Raw genomic sequence first — 17824 nt, forward strand, 5'->3', positions numbered from 1 at the left:
GTGGGGCCCCTGCCGCAAGCGCAAGGCCGAGTGAAATTTTTGGTAGTGGCGATAGATTATTTCACAAAATGGGTTGAGGCCAAGCCACTAGCAAGAATCACAGCTGAGGCGATGAAACAATTTATCTGGAGCCACATCATTTGCCGTTTTGGCCTTCCTATGGAAATTGTGAGCGACAATGGCAAACAATTCACTGACAGGAAGATATCCAGCTGGCTCAAAGAATTGCACATCAACCAAATCTTCACTTCGGTCTACCACCCTCAAGGGAATGGCCAAGTGGAGCGCGCGAATCAAAGTTTGTTAAATGGGCTGAAGAAAAGGTTGGAGGGAGAATCCCATTCTTGGGTCGAAGAGTTACCTAATGTCTTGTGGGCGCACAGGACATTAAGCAAAACTAGCAATGGCGAATCCCCGTTCAGCCTAACCTATGGGACAGAGGCTATGATCCCAGCAGAAATTGGATGCCCATCCCGTAGGGTACTCATGATGAGCAAGACTGATAACGAGCGCGAAAGAAGATTGGATCTCAACTTGCTTGAAGGTCGCAGAGAAGCGGCTATCATCAATGAAGCCAAATACAAGAAAAAGTTGGAAAAATATTACAATCAGCGTGTTAAAGAATGCCACTTCAAGAAAAATGATTTTGTCCTTCGAAACAACGAAGCTAGTCGCGCGATACCCCCAGGAAAAATGTCCCCCAATTGGGAGGGACCTTATCAAATTTCAGAAGATTTGGGGAAAGGCGCGTACACTTTAAAAGATTTGAATGGAAAAAAGATACCGCGCGCATGGAACGCGGCACAGCTTAGAAAATGCTTCATGTAAAAGTTCAAATATGTAATCAAGGCTTTTAAGCCATCATGAATGATGATTCGCGCTATCTTTCAATATTTGTTCTATTACCTTTGCATACATGTTTCACACTTCCTTTATTAATTTGGAGCAATATGACAACACTATATTGACTTCAAAACAAAATAAAACGAAGTAAAACATACATGCGCGAGCCTTAGCTCAAACGCGTTAACGAGTCTTAACTCTAAAACATCAGGGCCTTAGCCCAAACATACGAGCCTTAGCTCAAACACGTTAATGAGTCTTAACTCTAAACACGTCAGGGCCTTAGCCCAAAACAAAGAGCCTTAGCTCAAAACACTCACAAACATCCATCTTACATCCCGCGCAGCTTGATCATAAAACTCCTTAAACGACTAAGGCAAAGTACATGCCATAACATAGTTGTTAAGGTCTCAGGTCGAGATCGCGCGAGGAATCATAGTGGATATCTGAGTAACACATGCTGACATGTAATGGCTAAAACTCATACTTCCATGTAAAAACAGCGCGACTATGACGCGCGAAAAAGGAATTGTGAAAAGTTATCGCGCATGTCAGCATAAACAAGATGCTGCGAAACCACTTACAAAATACGACTATGGTTAAGTGAATAATTTCCTTACAACCTTGTTCTTATTTTAACGTGCAACCATATCTTATATCTATACAAGCAAACATGAAGAGATGAATGGAAATGCGCAAGATGTGAAAAGGAGAAAACAAGTTTCATTCCATTGCATTGAAATTTACAAGTATGATGAGTTACAAATTACAAGTACAAAAAAAAAAAATATATATATACAAAATTCGATGAAGGGCTTCTCAAGTCTCCACGTCGACGTCAGCCGCTTCATCACCCTCATCATCTCCCGCAGCATCTGGCACGGCCTGCTCCTCATCTCCGAACTGACCATAGTCAAGTTCTTCCTCCTCATTGGAGTCTTCTATCACGACGGTGTCAGGAGCAGATTTATTCGCAGCGCCAGAGCCGCTGGCAGGGGCAACATCCCCCGCGCCACCATCATCGCTACCAGCCCTCTCGCATTCATCGAGCAACTTCTTTAGCGCGCCGAGGTCGGGCTGGTCAGCAAGCGCAGCTATCTGCAAAATCAATAGAAAAGTATTGAGTACAAACACTTGGAAAATTAATCAAGTAAAACTCATTAAGGTCAAGGTACCTGCATAAGGATGGGGATGGGAGTATTCATATACTTTTCCCCCACCGCGGCCATGTCCGCGCAGGCCGCGTCGCTCTTGTAAGGGTACTCGGATGGGTTCTTCTTCAACATGCCATATTCATACCCATCCGTAAACCCTTCGGCTCGGCCCACCAAGCGCGCGGCGGCATTGCAGTCCATCACAAGGGCCTGAAACTCGGCGGAATATTTCATCGCCAAAGCGCAGCGAGTTATGCCCTGTGACACCAGCCATTGGCGATCCTGCGCGAGGCCAGCAACAGACGTCTCGAGGACAGGAACCTGGGAGTTTAATAACTCAACAGTTTCCTTAGTCTTTTTTAGCTCCTCCTTATCAGACGCTGCTGCCGCCAAAATTTTTTCTTTCTCCGCCTGCGCAGCACCAAGTGCTTCCTGGCTGGACGCCGCCGTCGCCAAGGCCTCATCTCTATCGGCCTGCGCGGCCGCCAACTCCCTCTTCAGGCGCGCAACCTCGCTCTCCAGTGATGATTTCTCAGTTATACTCTGGACAATAGCTTGGTCACGCGCCTCAGCCTGCTGTTCCAAGACACGCACTCTGCGCGCGTACTTGGCAACTTCGGCCTCTGCCAACTGCTGCTTCTCCCGCGCAGCTTGGAGCTCATGCCCGCGCTTGATATAGGCGGTGTTGGCACTTGCTCGGTTTTCACTGAGCTCCGCCTGGAGTTTCTCAGCTCGCGCGCGAGCATCAGAAAGGTTCCAGGCAGCCACCTTGGCCTCTCGCTGGGCTTCCACAAGAGCATCGCGTACTTTAATATAATCACGATGAAGCTCTTGGGAAGCAGCGAAGAAAGCAGACCCAGCAAAAATATGGTCGTTCAGCAAGTCCGCGCGGGTGCGCTCCTCCTGATACCTCCTTTCAGTAGGAGGCACGGCATGAGCCCAGAAGTCCTCGCATACGCCCATGGATTGGAAGGAACTGTTTTCATTAATATTCCATCTCGGGCGGTAAACGTGGTCACCTTCCTGCAAAACACAAGAAATGTTCTAAGTCATAAAACATACTTATATGGAGGTACACGCAGCGGTGTAACAAAATAAAACATACCTGCGGGGATGAAGCAGGAAAGTCAACGCCAGCCCCACCAGAAGTCTGCGCCGCGAACTCTTGTGGCATCGCAGGGCTGGCGCGGTCTCCCAAGGAGTCTTCAGCTTGAACCCCCTCGTCCTCCTCATCTTCTTCAACAGGCCTCTTCTCCTGCGACTTGGAAGGCTCCAAACCAGCCTCGCGGGAAGGGCTGCGTGCAGGAGGAGGCGAGGGAGGTCTCGACGCCACCAGTTCGGCGCGCAATACGGTTTCCTGCTCCTTGGTAATCCCAATAAGGGGAGACTCAGCACTAGCAGGAGCAGGACCAGAATCAGCGGTGCCGGCAGCGGCGCCAGGAGTATCACCAGCAACTGTTGCGCCAGCTACAACTCCTATGAACAAATAAACAAGGAAAAATGGTTTATGACTGAGTCCAAGAGGAAAAATTCAGAAGACAAATGTGCAAAACTTACCTTGGCGCAATTCTGTTCGCGCGGCGAACATCGCCATAAAATTCATTCTACCCTTTTCAGAGGGTAGAACAGGGGACTTCGATGGAGTCCCCGGCGCAGCCGTAGCACCTTGTGGCGCCTGCGGCTGATCTGTTACCGTCGCCGGCTCTGCAAACATTCAAAGGAGCAAAGGTTTAATAACAACTCAATCAGATGAAGATAAGCAAAGTATACCTGTTGCAGGCGCGGCACTGCTTCTCTCTTCAGCCGCGCGAACGGAGGAGGCGACGCCACCATACCTCAAGTGGACAGGAGGCCTGCCCACTCTCACAGGCAAGGAAGCTAAAGAAACCTTGGTGGTAAACACCTGGGTTTCCTTTGGTCCCTTCGTTTGAGCATGGGGATGAGCGACAGGGGTGTCATCTTTCTTCTGTTTCTTACTGGCCCCTGCGCCAGATTTCCCCTTAGCTTTGCGCTTTAGTAGGGGCGCCTCCTCTTCCTCCTCCTCCTCCTCCTCTTCCGCGAGCTCTAGCTCGTAGTTTTCAAGCGCATCTACAAAACAAGCAACAGAACTGTTAATAAACTTGGGTATTCTAAAGGAATGAGCATAAGTGCGAAGGCTTACCAGGCGCGTCACTGTCAAAGTCAAAATCCAGATCCACTGGGATGAACATGTCATCGAAGCGATCTGGGAAACCAACCTCCCCAACGCCAAGCTCGACGGAGCCGCCCTCCACATGTTCATCATAAGCGGCAATGATATAATCCTTGGTGACTGCGCAAAAACAAGTTAAATGATATCAGCAAAAGAACGATGTTCGCGCAGGAAAATAAATAAAGCAATAAAAAAAAAAAAACTTACACAACCCGTCGACTTGGATAACGGGCTCAAGCGCGCTGTCGGCCCAGAGCTTACTCATGCCGACCCCCACCAGCGCCTCCTCGCAAATTTTCTTCGCGGGGGATGGTTCGGCGGTCAGTTTCTTAACCCAGGCGCCAGTTGGGTTCTTGAGGACACCCTCATCCGCAGGCGCAGAAGAGATAGAGCGCATGGTCATACGGATGGGGATCACACCAGACCTTATGTAAAAGAACCTCTCAGACCAGTCATGAAGGCTCTTGAATGAAACAGTGGAGCACTTCACCTTCTGACTGCGAGGAATAAAAGAGATCCAATTGTCTTGGATCTTGGCCTTATAAAAATACTGAAAGCGCCGAGGAGTGGGTTCCTCGCGCTGGGATTTGCACATGAACTCAAAGTGAGTCACGCGCACGAGTCCAAACGGATGGACTTGGGATATATGAATCCCATAGAACTTCAGCAGTGCACCCACAAACCTTGTCATCGGGAGACGAAGGTTGCAGTGGGTGAAAAAGTGGCTATATAGGGATATATAGCCGGCAGTCGGGTCCGCCGCCGTTTGCCCGGATCTAGGCAACATGCAGCCAAACAGGGTGGGAAAGCCCTGAGAGGCGATGAGGTTGTCGAGATCGGCCTGCTTCAATTTGCAGGGGATTTCATTCCACCTTTTGGTGGCCTTGGTCCTCCCTACTTCCTCCGATGTGGTCTCAACAACCTTTTTCCCCTTCCCCTTTTGCTTCAATGTCGACATCACCACAGATTTCACACGGCGTCTTCGAGAGGCAACGGAGGTGATTGAAGGGCTAGACGAGTCTGAACTATCAGACATACAACTGCAATAGCCGATAATCGAGGATTCGAATCGATGTAAACACTCAAATCCGAATGTGAAAGACAGAAACTTGAATTTTAGCAACAATGAAGATGAAGATAAAAAATTCCTAAGGGCCTGCTTTTATAGGACCAGGAGAGAGAAATGTGGCAGCTGATCGGATTTCACGCGCCCCCACTCGCAGGTGCAAGCCAACGATGGCGCGACACGTGTCCCTAACAGCTGTGTGAGGGGACATAAAAATGTAACCGACCTGCCACGGAACAGAGACGCGCCCCCACTCGCAGGTACTAACCAATGCGAGTGCGACACGTGTTCAAGACAGCTGTGTGAGGGGACATGAAAGGCAACTGTAGCACCTCGAGCACACGAAACGTCTGACACGTTTACGGCGCACGTCACCACCAACCAACCACGTGATTGGACCTTTCGTTTTCAACCAAATGGATAGAACTTCGCGCAACGATGGAAACAACCAAGAAAACGACAAAACCCCTTTAAAAGAACAATTCAGTGAGTCTAATATCTATCTTACCGCGCTCGCGCGAGATAAGACACACATTAGACTGGGGGGGCTTGAAGAGGTATGTACCCGCCTCAACACCAAGCAAGGCGGGTCAACCCACAAGATAAAGACATTATGAAGGCACAAAGCCAAAACCTAGGCGCATGGCGCATACAAAACATGCTCAGGCATCATATGCTCGCGCATCACATATGCGCGCGGCGCATCAACGCGCGGCGCATATCACATGCTCTTGCACATCACATATGCTCGCGCGTCACATATGCGCGCGGCGCATATCACACGCTCGTGCATATCGCACCTGCGCATGAAATATCTGCGCGTGAGAATAAAAAGAAGACTTCGCGTATCCTCAGGATGGGCGCATATCACACGTGCACATAATCAACCTCGTCCTTATCCAAATCAGGATTAGGGCAACCTTGATTGTGCACGTCAGACAATCTTCCAGAAGGCATCTTTTTAAGGAGTAAGAATATGCTGATGTTGACAACTGCCAAATGAAAGGTCGACAACTCAGCATGACACATGTGCTACCACGTGATTACAACCAACGAGAAAGCGCCAGGTGTCCCAGAGGGCACGTGGCGCAGTGCGATTGGAGGAGGCCAACGAGGTTGAGCCCAACCAGTAAAAACCCTAGCACTATAAATACAGCATCAACTCCACTTTGATGACACATTCATACTCAATCATTGACAGTTACAAGCAGTGATAACACATTCAATCATATTGAATTACTTTCACTCACAATCAGTTACATACAAACAGACAGTCTCACAATCAAAGGGTATTCAGCTATTCAGCAATACTCTTGAGATTCTCTTACACACATTATTATCTTCTCCACAAATATACTGATTCTCACGCCGGAGGGTTACCCCAAAGAGGACCCCTCTGTCCCTTTCTGAGGGGTAAGTAACGGCGCTGTTCATTTTGTAGGTGGAAGAACACAGACCCAGAAGAACCATCGGTGAAATAGTATAATCACACCCGAGGAAAGTAGATCTGCTACCAGTGAGTAGATCCACGTTTCTTCAAATATTATTTTCTGTTTTTATATAGAGTGTTATGCACGTGTAAGGGTTTGGATCATTACTCAGTTGTCAAATTTGGCATAACTGAACAATTTAGCCACTGGCAACACTAAAGGAAGATAGAGGTTTAGCAGCTAGATATCAGTCTCTTGGTTTTAAAGTCGATGTCGCAGACAAGTACATTCCAGTGAGCTTCATTCATGTAGTTCTAACTATACGAACTTGTCTATATAAACTACAAACTATAACCCATACGACTAATTCACAAGATTTCAATTATATAAACTTGATTATAGAAACAAATTCACATAAATTCCTTCCCGTAAACGTCATCAATCCTATATTCGTCCATACAATCTCATGACATTATATAATATATAAAAAAACGAAATTATAGTTGTGTGACAAGTTTAGTGTTCAACGTTTATTTGATCCCGTTAGACCTTCATCTACACTCACCGTCTCCCTTATATGCCTCTCTCTGTATATAACTGGATCGTAACAATTCACCCAAAACCCTATCGCCACTTATTGGGGAATTTTGGATTTCTAACTCGTATTATCTGAGAGTTGAGTGGCACTTTCTGATAGAAACTATTTGGTGGTTCTCTAAATATATCAACCGGATGAACTTAAATGAGGTCAAGAACTTCATATGTAATTTTTGGAGTGAAAATTGAACTAGAGAAAAAGAGTATGAACTTAAATGAGGTCAAGAACTTCATATGTAATTTTTGGAGTGAAAATTGAACTAGAGAAAAAGAGTGTACGACATAATGAACAGTATAACTCATATGCGGATTAGGGTTTTCGATAGTTACCATTTTAAATTTTAATTTATGTTACCATTTTACATGTAAAAGATATGGTTCCCCGGTTTCCCATTTTTGTACCAGTGGAAGAGTCGACGCTTTGAATTAATATTTGATAAATTAGTATAACGCTTGAGGTCTAGATAGTAGAGATTATTAGTAAAAAGGTGTGTCCCCTCTAGAGGTGTATAAACTGGTTTTAAACTATAAAACCGGTTCGGGTTGAAACCGTTTCGGTTTGATCAACAACTCAAAACCAAATTTATGATTGGTTTAGGTTCAGGTTGAAACTGTTTTTTTGACTGCTTTATGATCAGTTTCAGTTTGGGTTACAATCGGTTTTTGCCGGTTTTTGGCAAGTTTTAGCCAGCTTCGGTTCGATTAACTCGTTTGAAACCGGTGTCGGCAGAAGAGAATTACAAATCGGTTCCAAACGTACAGTTTCAATCGATTCCAAACCAGCTTCTACATAAACGGCTTCAAACTGGTTCGGTTTCAGTTCTGTTAACCGGTTTTTCCCCACCTCTAGTCCCCTCCATTGCTTCGGTTAGATTAGTACAGTTTAAAGAAACAGACATTCTGCCATTTACTCTCCCCTTTTTAAATACAAAGGGATTAAGCAAATAACATTATGAATATTATTTTCTGTTTTTATATAGAGTGTTATGCACGTGTAAGGGTTTGGATCATTACTCAGTTGTCAAATTTGGCATAACTGAACAATTTAGCCACTGGCAACACTAAAGGAAGATAGAGGTTTAGCAGCTAGATATCAGTCTCTTGGTTTTAAAGTGGATGTCGCAGACAAGTACAAGCATGCCGATCGATGACTAGTCGTATTCTATGACAGTAGTACGTGGTTTGTTGGAGCGGTTGCTTTCAAATGGTAAAGGAAGAAACCGGTGCATTCAAGGAGAGAAAGTGATCAGAAACAACTGTACAGTATTCTATATTTTAGTATATATTTTTATTAACTTTAATTTTGTAAAATTATGTTCTTTATTAATCATTTAGTTAGAATAATTAATAACTACATGTTTAATTTGTTTGGTTTTGTGTTGTTATCTAATAATCATTTATCTATATACAGTTACTTATTCTAAATCTACATTTTAAAATGCAAATTATAATTATTATAATATATTTTTCTTTAATTAAAATGGATTTTATGCTTCCATCCATATAAACACAATGTCACCATGTGTACATTACAGTTATTACTATTACGATGTGTTTTTCCCTGGTACGTCCACGGTACATGCTATGTTCTATTTAACATATTTACCAGTAAAAAAGTTTCATGAAAACTGAATTAAGTTTATGATGATAGACCTAGAAAATAAGTTCCTTTATATACATGGGGATGATTTGATAGAAAATTAAATGAAAAGAAGTCAAAATGAAATCATATGCACTAAATAGAGATAGCTTTTGAGATGAAAAAAAAAGTTAATAGTTGTATATTTGAAGTTTGTTGCAAATTATTTTGAAGTATAAATGTATAATAACCGACCAATTTTAACACTGAACTTTTTTAAACAATGAGTTCAAGCTCTTCATCACCAATACGTATATAGATAACCCTTTTTATTTTATTTTATAGCGTGTAACATTTTCTGCAACTTACTCTAAAAAATTTTTTACACGTCTTCGGCCAGTAATTCACCAATTTCTTCAAACATTGATACGAGCTTCTTATTACGCATGGTTTGGAGGTACTCTTACCGCTAGAGATGCACAAACCGGTTTTTTAACCTAAACCGGTTTCGGGTTAAACCGAACCAGTTATTAGTCAAACCCAGTTTTGGTACAAACCGGTTCTAACCCTAACCGGGTTGAGACATTGAAAACTATAAACTGATGTAACCGGTTTGGGTCGGTTCCAAACCGGTTTTGCTTGAATTGGTTATAAACCGGTTTGCAGGTTTGACATAAAACATAAAAAAGTGCAGACTAATTTGTTTGAGTGTGTTATAAATGCCTACAGCCGTGTAATGGTTTCCTTATTTGTATTAAACACTTGTATTAAATGTCCACCGATTAAGGCAACAAATTAATTTCAACGGATATATTAGTTAAGTCTATATCGGTTTGGAATTGCAAAATATATTTCCATGGAATGTGCACCAAAAACTTTCTGTATATTGAAGACTAGGTTAGGTACCCGTGTAAAACACGGGGTAAAATAAATAAATTTATTTAAATAATAACATAATGTGAAATATAAAACATGTTCAACATATAAAAAACATAATATATGGTTGAATAAATTACACAATACAAAATATGGAAATAAAAAGTTGAAATTTCATAAATCTCTAAATATTTTTTTTTTATACAATATTTGTAATTTAATTTGTAACTTTATTCTTCATATTAAAATTAGTAGTTTCACTTTATTTTTGGTTTCAACTCTAGATAATGAAACACATAGCTAACCATGCGTTAAAATAGGTTTCTAAAAAACAAACAAACAATCTAAAGAGATTGATCTTAGCTTTTATTAATCTTCATTACAAAACAATTATAAAGTAAAAATTTATTTCTTTGAAATTTAAAATTAATTATTTTATCTAAATCAAAGTTAAAATCCGCTACTTATAAAAACTTAATATTAGTAACTAATACAATCTATACTATATAAAACTAAATAATAAATATATGTTGGCATTAAATTTCTTAAATCAGGAAATAATTATTAAAAAAAAGAAAATAACAGACTAAGAAGAAGAAAAATTAAAAACTATTAATAAGAAAAAGAAATATATATTTAATATGAGAGAAACCTGAGAAAATTTTCTAATGATCACTCATGTGTAATGACATATATCATTAAGACCTGTGTGAAATACGAGTTTGAATAAATCAATGTTCAGCTGTTTCTGTGCAATTTTCTATTGAAGTTTTATTTAAATAATAACACAATGTGAAATACCAAAAAATAAATCAATTTTTTTGTATACTATATTTGTAATTTTAACATCCATATCAAAATTAGTAGTTTCGTTTTTTTTAATTTCAAATTTAGATAATGAAACGCATAAATTACCGTGCGTTAAAACAGGTTGTCTCAAAATCAAATCAACCATCTAAATCGATTGATCTTATCTTGTATTAATCTTCATTGCAAAACATAAAGTGAAAATTTCTTTCTTTGAAATTAAATTAATTATTTTATCTAAATCACTGTAAAAATCGCTAATTATAAAAGCTTAATGTTAATAACTAATACAACATATTTATAAATAATATATTATGTGTTTATTAAAATTTTTAAATAAAAAAACTATTAAAAATAGAAAATAATTGATTAAAGAAAGTTATATATAAGACTATTAATAAGAAAGAGAAATACATTTTATAAGAAAGAGAGGTGGAAAAATTTTGCAAGACACTATTTGTATGATGTTATGTGGCATTGAAAAACCTTTATTTATTAAATAGTATAGATTTCAATCATATAATATTCCAAATTTCCAACGATGTAATAAATTAAATGGAATTGAAATGAATGAGCCATATTTAAGGTAGGTTGTTAAGCCTTAAAATGATTGTGTTGAAAATTACAATATTACACCGACATGAATGCATATTTAAGTCAACAGCGTTTACATCTGCAAACCGGTTTATAACCGGGTTAAACTGGTTTTTTTCTAACCGGTTTCGAACTATCGGGTTTAACCCGGTTACATCTTAAAAACTCCAACCCGGTGCCAACCCGGCGGTTTACAGATGCTCTAAACCGGCTTTTTAAAATCGGGTTCAACCCGGTTTGGTTACGGGTTAGTTTTCGGGTCGGTTCGGTTCGGTTCGGTTCGGTTGACTGGTTTGTATGCCTATCTCTACTTACCACTACCACCTTTATGTAATACATTAGACAAAAACATGATAACTGATATTATATATATGATAATAATACTTTTGTTTAAGAATAATTAGTTATTACAAATCGACATATATTCCATCACCTATAAGTTACAAAACCGAGGAAACTGAATTGAATAACCCGAACCAATAAACACCCTCTTCGTTAAAATTCGGGTTTCTGGCTCGGTTTGTTTTCGATTTCAATTGAAAAATGTCTAAAGTGAGAAAGTCGAAACCCGATATGATGAACGCCTCTAACATACACATCAAAATGTGTCATCCTTGAAAATCAATAATCATTTTTGTTTCTCAGTCTGTTAGCGGTAAAATATGAAGAGAACTTGAAAGACAACAAACTCGATGAGACAAACAAATGTCTTATTAATAACTTTATTAATTTTTGTTGTGTTTTGATTGTATACTTTTATACAAGAACCTGCAAGCTAACAACAAGGCGCATCTAGTGTAGTGGTATCATAGTACCCTCCCACGGTACTGACCGGGGTTCGATTCCCCGGATGCGCAATTTTTTCCTCATATTTCCTTTGTTTGTGCCCGACAGGAAAATATTAATAAGCATACATGCTTGTTGGAACATAAGTATTGAAAAGTAGTATACATACCGATTTATAAATAGTATAGTTATTCCAAAACCAAGGTTAGATAACACACTATCAAGACTAGTTTGACTTGAACACCATGGGATCTCAAAGGTTCTTAGAAGGAAAACCGTTTGTATGTTTCGGTTTTGGACTAAAACCAAGCCAACAACTGAAATTTTAGTTTTTTTTGACTTATCAACACCTTTCGGATTTAGTTTTTTTGGTTTTCGGTTTTCGTGTTCGATTCGGTTTTGAATGCGGTTTTTTCGGTTTTGCTATTTGAACTAAAAAACTTGATGAACATGATGAACCCACATCGAAAACAATCAAACTTTCGGCAATAACAAAAACCAAACATCAAACTCACTGTTAATTGTTAACTACGTTCAAAACATGAACCATACAATTAGCACAATGAATGAGATACCATAAGTTACACAACAATAGCTAATTCACTAATATTATAAGCAACAATAACTAATTCACTAATATTATAAGATTAACCATTACTGGTACACAACAAAATAGATTTGGGTAACGAATTAAACCGATACCAACCAACACACACGCGTAACGTCGATCATAACGATATTAAATGAGGATTAATGTCGGTTGAATAATAATGAGAATGCGTTTCATTCATATTTTAATAAATTTAAGTGCATTCGTAGTATTAAAATAAATTACACATGTTAAAGTAAATACTATGTAGATTCACATGGAGAAATTTGCAACCCATGTGTTTAAATCGTCTTTCTATTTTTGTTTCGTTACATTGTATGAAATACGATAAAAAAAAATTTGAACACTACTCATGAAATTTTGATCTGGATCCGTCACTGAGTCAAAACACACCAAATTTAAAAACTAACATGCCCCAACAGTCTTGCCGTCTTTCTAGAATCAACTTTGAAACAAAAAGACTACACTAGTAACTCAAATTCAAGCTTTCTTATCTCTACCATCGCCTTCATCAAATACTCAACCCTATTATTTATATTTTTCTCACTAAAAGAAAATTTAAGGCTTACTGGTAACTCACTCTTATAAATTTAAGCTTTCTTATCTCTACCATCGCCTTCAGCACCCTTCATTATATAATTTGTGTCAAACTCAATCATGGCAGGTATAAAGGTCATCTCCCCAAGAGAATCTTGTAAATGCATTCCCCAATAATCACCAATTCTTTCAATTATGCATTCCCAATACACAAGCATGATTCTTTTAAGTTATACGCCCTTTTCCAACCCTTCTTGGGAAAACCTTGCCAAATGATCCACCATGAACTGCTGCTCACCTAATTTTGCCTTAGTTATCTCATTGTTCTTATCAAACACAACTTCTAGATCAATCTCTTTAACTTTCTCATCAAAATCACCTTTACATGTGAAAACGATACGCTTTTCAAGATCAAACACCTTCTTTAACTTCTCTCTGAACTTCTTTCCATTTCTTTAACCCAAAAGTTGAAGGTTTTCAAATATTGATGTATTTGCCCAAATTATTTTGAATTGTCCATAAGAAGTCTACCCATAACGCTCTCAATGTAAGACCCATACGAGAAATAGAATCTTCAATGGCACTTGTGGCGTAAAAAAATTGTGCTTCAACCAGTGACTTCGTTATAGATGATGAAACAAAGGACGTTGGCTTTGGCACAACCTTGTTACACAGGGGTTCGAGTTCATATAACAAAAATGGTTTTCTTGTCAACTTGCATTTCTTTCATACTCCTCTTAAACGTTTGAAGTCTTAACACAACATCAAAGGCTACATACATATCTACTTCATCTTATATCTTTCATACTAATCTTTATAACAACAGATAATGTAGGCATGGCTTCACTAAGAGCATTCCCAGTAGGCCATTTATATTGTTATGAGTGGGTTCGCTATATTATATAAAGTAGTTGTAAGTGGTTGTGTGTGGAGGAGATAGAGAATCTTTTGTTGACGGGTAAATTTGGAGAAATATTATTCACCCTTTATTACTTTTTAACCTTTTTTGAAAGTGGTTATGAGTGAATAAAAGATAAAAGATAATGATAAAGTTGAAAAAAATATTATTTAATTGTATATAAGAGAAAAATATAGTGTTTTTTAGTGTAATTATAGATATACAGATAAATGTGTTGCGGGGAATGCTCTAGCAGAAGCAAACATCATCTTACACTATCAAGCTCCGCCTTCGACTTTTTAAAATCATCTTTCTTTTCATCATCTTTAACAAAGAAATACCCAAATGGCTTTTTGGAGTCGATTTTCATTGAGGTAATATCATAAATCAAGTCGGAAGAAGATGAATCTAGCTGTGTGAACGGAAGGAACGGCGATCAATCCTTTATGTTTAGTAATTTGATTAAAATTAAATAAGAAACTTAGTATATTAATAGTTGTCGAAATATTTGCTCTAACTATGTAACTTGAAAAGTGTGAATATCTACAAAATATATGAATAAAAAAGCCTAAAATCATGATACGCAAATGTGTGTAAAAAACACAAGTAAAAAATTTGTATCGTAAATGTATAAACAAATGACATAAAATGCGAGTCATCTTCCTTTATTTCGTTTTGTAGACCGAAATCAGTTATTAGGTCAATGATATCCGTAGTACAATAGCGTATACTAAAAAAACGAAATAAAGGAAGACGATGCGCATTCACGTGCCATCCGTTTATGCATCTATGACACACATTTTTGACCTGTTCTTTTGACATGCATCTTTTCACATGCATTTGCGTATCATTATTTTAGGAATTTTGTTTTAATGCTTTTTAATATCTAAACGCATGCCCAAACAAGATTGTGGAGGAGATTCAGATTATAAGTTTCCCTCGAATGTTTTCGAGTTCAAAGGAAGTTGGAATTAATTAGGCTCAGTGAGGAAAATTTGATGTACTAAGAGTCTAAGAGCATTCCCAGCAGGTTCCTCAACCCTACTCTATAATTATACTAAAGTCATTATATTTTTCTTTCCATCCTATCATCTGCACTCATAGCCATTTATAACCACACCTATAATTTGCAAAACTCTCTCACATAATTTTAGAAGAGCTGTTGGTAATGCTTAAATCATGTAAGTGGATATTTATTTGTATTTGATCTTTTAATGATATGTCTTCTTTAAAAAAATATATAAGACAATTTTATACATACCACTTCAAAATTTCCAAAAATCACATATTATTGGTTAATCTTTATTTTTAACACTTAAAACGAATTTTCTCAATCTCTTTGACTTGAAAATTTAATATTTTGTCTAGAAGTAAACATGCATGAAGATAAAGAGTAAATAAATTTAAGCTCAGTACTACAAATCAAATTCTTAACGCTCAATAACTTATGTTAGTAAGTACGGACTACCACTGGAATAGTTTACAAAAATATTTCTTTAACACAAACTCAAGGGTTTTTTTAAGCAATAAGCATGACTGTATGTAATTATGTAAACATGTATATATAAAACTGGTATAAGATCAATGATTCGATGTTACCTATATAATGACGGTTGCAAGTTTGCCGGAAAATACAACGGAAGAAATATAACCAAGGAGAAAGTAAGAGTGAGTTGTGAGGTTGGTGCAACATATAAACGGGTAATGATTTGATCATTGTTCCAGTAGAGAGAACAGTGATGGTCCATAGTTCCGGCATAAAATCCGGGATCCTCCTTTGTCAAGTCGTTTTCTTTGTAAGATGAAATTAAACCTTCAGGAATCATACCCACCCAAGCCAGCTTTCTATCTTTGTTTCTTATTTCTTGTGGTTAAGTAGCTTTCAATGTTTGATCCTTGGAATTAAAGACCAATTTTCCTGGTTGGTGGACAATTTATTTTCTGAGTTGGTGAGTGGTACAGCTAAAGGCAATTGTTACACAAAAAAACAAAAGATTGGTTTTTTAAATTAATTTTTTTCTGTTGAATAACTTATTGGGGATTCTTTTTTGCTTTCGGACGGGATGAGCAGGGGTTTTATCGGGAACACGAGATGATCCCCAAGGTCCAGCGTGGACTCATTGACAACACGTCTGCTACTAAGGGGTGATGGGTCGTACATTACGACGTCGCATACGACTTGACTGTTAATTTGCTGTTCAAAAAAAAAAAAGAAAAAAAACGAATTGGTTTAGTGATGGAGATTATTCACAATGTTTTTTTTTTATGATAAACAAAATATATTCTTTTGGTACCTGACATAAAACGTGAGTTTGTGATAGTTCAGTATATAGAAAATTAGAAATTATGCAGAGTTGGATTATGCTGCGTACCTTTGATTGTTTGTTATAGCTAGTTCCAAAGTAAAGTCGGTGATCCGCGTTAAAGGGTCTCTCCATAATCAATCAGTAAAATGTACTCATAATGCGTAAAAAAAACCCCAGTAAGATTAACGTTAGATCATAAGTAACCTATATTTGAATCCAATAATACCATACATTCAATTAATTAACTAACTTGTGGCCTAGTGGGAGGAGACTTGTGATCTCCAGTTCGAATCTCACTTGTATCATATTTGGGTAGATATTGACAATGAATGATTTGAGCTAGATTTTGTGCAAAGGTTGTTAATTTGAACCCTAAGCCCACTTGGGTTTTCGTCCCACCTTGTGTTACGCTAGAGAGTTATGCTCTTGTGGTGGCACAAGTACTACTGGCAAGTGGCAGTCGGTAATATGGTTTCCCGGGGGAACGCCTAAGCTAAACTCTGAAGACAGCATGGGCACGGTTAAGACAACATAGTCTGGCCAGAGTTGGGTATCGAGACTCTCCAAATTTGAGGTGTTATTTTATATGAAATCAAAGTTATTAATTTCAATTCTAAAAACAAGCCTCATTTTTTATGAAGTGCAAATTTCTTGTACTACATATGACTCGAACCTGCTTGCGGTGCGCACATATAATGTATATATGTGTGAATCCTTGGGTGGGCAAAAGTAAAATTGCACTAATTTTGACGTTATTTTACTAATCACGTGAAAATAACGTTAAAAGTGGCGGAAGGTTAATCAGGCATCATGTGGTGGCGTTGATAGCCGAAAGACAAGGGCACATGCACCAATCAGCCGGTGTCCCGATGATTGAGTGTTATATGTCTTATGTCCAAGGCTTGATTCAAAACTACTATCGAGCCGGGGGTCTCTGGTCGCCTAACTTGACCGGACTGACCCAAAGACACCATAAGTTCAGAGTCTCTATTGCATTATAATTTTGCTTTTAGCTAAACCTGTTTTTATTTGTTATACATATTCTAAACAACAGTTCTAAAATATTTTAAAAAGGTTAGTAGATTTTGATATTAAAATCCAAAGTGAATGAAGATTTATTTATAAAAAGTTGACAATTCGTTAGATCCATATTAAAATAGGATAAAATACTTATGGTGGGAAACTTAAATATTAGTTGGTGTTTTGTTGTATGAATGCATAAATGGAGTTTTAAGCTAACAGCCTCATAGCTATCAAACGAATATTGGTTAAACCTTGTAACAGTAATAGTAAACAGATTCAAGATATATTATAAGATATCTATATATGTATACAATGAACATCAGCAATTAAATAATTAAGTAAATAGTGCATGAATACCGAAACCAAACGTACTCAAAGAAAGAAAAATATTGACTTAATATTAGTACTATGATGTTTTAGGTTCACGTGCAAGTTAAGGGGTACTTATACTTATTGCGTTCTTGCTCTTCGGTTAAGGTACAGATTTTGTGATATTTAAATTATAGCGTAAACATTGTTTTTCATCA

The 17824-nt window shown here is 38.3% G+C and overlaps 1 non-coding gene across 1 annotated transcript; it reads left to right on the forward strand.

Moving 5' to 3' along the window:
• The first annotated feature begins 11923 nt into the window (after window positions 1-11923).
• Window positions 11924-11994, forward strand: TRNAG-CCC (transfer RNA glycine (anticodon CCC)). Its single transcript has one exon. It is a non-coding gene; the product is annotated as a tRNA-Gly (tRNA).
• Window positions 11995-17824: the final 5830 nt, after the last annotated feature.

The sequence above is a fragment of the Bidens hawaiensis genome, unplaced genomic scaffold (genome assembly GCF_021521415.1).
Source record: "Bidens hawaiensis isolate Kalapana, Puna unplaced genomic scaffold, B.hawaiensis_p1.1 tig00011619_1, whole genome shotgun sequence".
NCBI lineage: Eukaryota > Viridiplantae > Streptophyta > Magnoliopsida > Asterales > Asteraceae > Bidens > Bidens hawaiensis.